Here is a 3650-nt window from a genome sequence, read left to right as displayed (position 1 = left end):
GTTGCAAGCTTACTAAGACTAGGTGGCTAATTTATTGGGCAAGCTGCCGGGCTACCACCTGCCGCCTTTGATTAATGCACACGCCATTGAACTGTGCCATCCTTTGTGCGTGCATGACTGCATTCACTATTCTTCTGTTAGTGTAGTATAGCAAGTTGAGTCCTGAAAAAGTTGCGCAGGACCAAGGGAAAAATTCAGCTGAAAGCATTTCCACCCTGAACTTGCAATCTCTGCAGTAGGGATTTCCCAATGTATTTAAATTAGGATGTCTCACATTCTTGGGGGGGCAGGCAGAGAAGTTCTGGTTCTGGTAATTGTGGGAGTCATAAAAAAATTATAACTCAAAGCGAGTCTTCAGAAAAGCAAAATGGTTTTTGGGAAATCATTGCTCTGTAAATACTACTATTGTAAAACATTTCTCATGCAACAAAGCAGGTCATTGCTGGAGGTTAACTATGTCCTTATGCTTGAGAGCACTATACAGTGTATTGCGAGAACAGTGAAAAAGAAAAATGTAGAACACTTTTCAAAAATCAACCTTTACATAATAATAAAATACATTGGCAAAAATACATCTAGAAACAGCAAAGGCATAGCTGCCAGCTGGATTTAAAAATGCCACATCCCGGTAATACAACAGCCATTATAGACATGCTCGCATGAGGGTCGGCTTGTTGAATCCCTTCTGATTCAGTGGACTATATTTTTCATTTATGCTGAGAAAGTGAAAGAAAAGGTGCAACTATTTCCAATAGGCCTGATACCTTTTCTTTCCATATTGATGTGCCATGTACCTTTCACTTTTTTTATAGATGTGGAAGAATTAGAAATGCTCAGAATTAATAATGCTGGTACATTAGCATCGTAAGGTAACTAATATTAAGACAAGTCAGCTTACCTTGCCTTCATGCCAGAATATGAATAGGGATAAGCTTTAGGTGCAAAGTGCACAAGAAGGTTATGAAAGGCCTCTAATCCATAAGTCTGGTGCTGTGTTGTCTCTTAAAGCTTTTGGAAAGCCTTTGATTCAGGATTGAAACAGCCAGTACATTCTTCTTATAAAGCATTGAAGATACGGCTTGCTGTATTCTCATATCATTTTCAATGTTTAGTTGCCCATTGCAAATTTCTGTTATTTTCCAACACTTTTGAACATTACCTCAGCCTTCTGTTTTTTTCCATCCACCTCTTTGCTTTGACCATTTAGGTCGCTGATCAAGTTGTGCAGTTTGTCCTGACTTACTTGGTAACGACAGTGTCATTAGACAATAGTAAATTATTAAAGCGCTGTTCATTAACTCTGCTTATTCCTTCCTAATGGAAACCTCTGAATAGAATCCTTTGTACGTGCCAAGAATAATGCTAGACAGATGTGTCCTCCTGTATGACATGCTTTCTAACTGGACGTTTATTGCATTATCTACAGTTATTAAACCTTGCTAATAATGATTCAGTGGAAATTTTGATATATTGGTACAACAGAAACGTATAATACCTTCTCTTAGCCACTTCCTGGGTTCGATGTCACCATGCAGGCATGCCAGGAACAGATTCTAGTCATGTGTGTGGATGTCCCTCACATGGCTAAGAAGTGATGTCCATTTGGGCACAATAAGTTGTGCTTGCCCTTTGCTGGATGCTGCTGCCCAACATAAGTGGTTGCACACAGCCTTAATACAAGGTTCAAGCTCCTTGCAGCTTCTCTGTTTTACTATAGCGTGCAGCTTTTTTGTGACACCTAAACACATATTAGATACAAATAAATATGATGTATACTACTCCACAAATACAGTATAAACAACATGCAGTCAGCTAGTGTAAAACTGGCTGCTCGATACCTTTGCCATGTGCCACACGTCGAACTTGTGGGTGATTGAAGTTTTGTGCTTGCGGAGGAAGCACTTCATTTGTGTATGACGATCAGTCACCAACATTGCAAACGCTGACATCGTGATCCTCCAGATAGGCAAGGCCTTGTTTCAGGCCCTCTAACTCCATGCGGCAGCTACCACCAGCATTATTGGACTGTGGAGTGATAACGTCAGAAAAAATCATGTTTGATGCACTGCTTGTGTCGCAATAAAACGTTGCAAGTTTTCAGGCCTTTCCTTCTCAACTTTATCTAGATTATAAGGTTGTGAATTTTTGTATTGCTAATGACTGTACTGCTGCATGAAACCCCTTCAACCGGCATGCAGATGCAAGCCTAAACACATGTGAATATTAAAAACAAGCCTGATAAATATAGATGATATTTAAGTTTGGTTGATTGTTCGTTTGGCAGCCTTACTGAACTATAGAAATTTGTAGAACGGTGTAGCAAAATTTACCTGTGTAAGTTCAATGTGCAAGACTTGTTTGCATTCAACATCCAGCAGGGTATATCCTGGAAAATCAGCACGCCCGTTTCCAGCAAGGTTCACTTTTAATCCTTGCAGTTGTTGCGGCAACCTTTGTTCTTCTTTCCAAACCTGAAAGAAAAACTGGACAGTGAGCGTTTACAACACATGGAAAGCCGCAAACTATTCTTTCCAATGGCTCCTCACCCTGTTGATTGCAAGCCACAGATATGTACGCTGGATGTTAAAAAGTGTCCTGTTGCTCACAACAGGTACACCAATCGATGCCAGCATCTGCAGTGTCACTGTAGGGTTGTTCCCTGAGCAAAGAACAGCTGCACATAGCTTTACATTAAGCATTGGTTGCCGCTTGGTCACATCCTGGTTGCGCCAGTAGAGTGAATGGCCAGATGCGCACTGGCCATAAACTTCTAAAAGTGTTCCTCTGCACTCAAATTCCACCGTGAGAGGTGCAAGGCAGTCAGTGCGTAGCTGAAAAAGCTTTTGCAGATGCTTTTCCTGCTCTAGAAAAATTCTTTCTTCAGATTCACCTGCAGAGTATTCAGAACACCCCTGACTGAAAAGAAAGGCATTTTTTTTTTTACTGCAGCGGCCAGCCTATGTCCTATGCAACTTGTAAGAGAGCATTTGGTGTGGCTATATATGATTTTAGAATAAAAGTAGCTCAATGATTTCAGCATGCAGTTAGCTTTTTGTTGTGCTCTTCACAACCCACATACTTCTGTTCAAATTCATCACAAGGACTGTAGTCCTCATCGTCGTTTTCGTCTTCACCTTCGTCTTCTGTGCTGTCATCGTCGAGGCTGTTTCCGCTTGTCTCTACTTGGGTTGGCATGCTTTGAGTGGCAGCATCCATCATGGGTCTACCAACCTGGATGCCTAAAAGTTGTGTGGCACATGTAGTGGCATTTGTGTTTACTACTGCTGGACACAATGTAGAATATGCTGAAATTTTTCTGAACTATCAACCTCTAAAGCATTTGCCACCTTCCGCCATAACTCCACGAGTGCGTTCATTAAAAATTTTCTATTTTCAGCGAACTGAATGTAGAGGCACACACCGATAGATGAAGTCTAAGGTCTCGCTTTGAAGTTTGAAGTTTATTTTCATTTCAAGAAGAAATGAGGGACCCGAGACAAAAAGTGAACGTTAATTCACTTGACGGCGCTCGGGCCCCAATACATGGCAACAGCGAGGGGTTAGTAATTACAATATCGGTGCATCCAAAATTCAGATTGTGGTTTCAAACAAGAGTTACAAACACCTTCCTTTTCCACATAATTCAGTCC

General features: G+C 41.0%; 1 pseudogene; it reads right to left on the bottom strand.

Annotated features, from left to right (window-relative positions):
* Positions 1–71: 71 nt before the first annotated feature.
* Positions 72–3216, bottom strand: LOC146172284 (uncharacterized; annotated as a pseudogene).
* Between the last annotated feature and the right edge of the window lie 434 nt (positions 3217–3650).

This window comes from Amblyomma maculatum, unplaced genomic scaffold, assembly GCF_055883805.1.
Source record: "Amblyomma maculatum isolate TAMU_Amacu unplaced genomic scaffold, ASM5588380v1 scaffold_13, whole genome shotgun sequence".
Classification (NCBI taxonomy): Eukaryota; Metazoa; Arthropoda; class Arachnida; order Ixodida; family Ixodidae; genus Amblyomma; species Amblyomma maculatum.
This window is presented reverse-complemented; position numbering and strand designations above follow the sequence as displayed.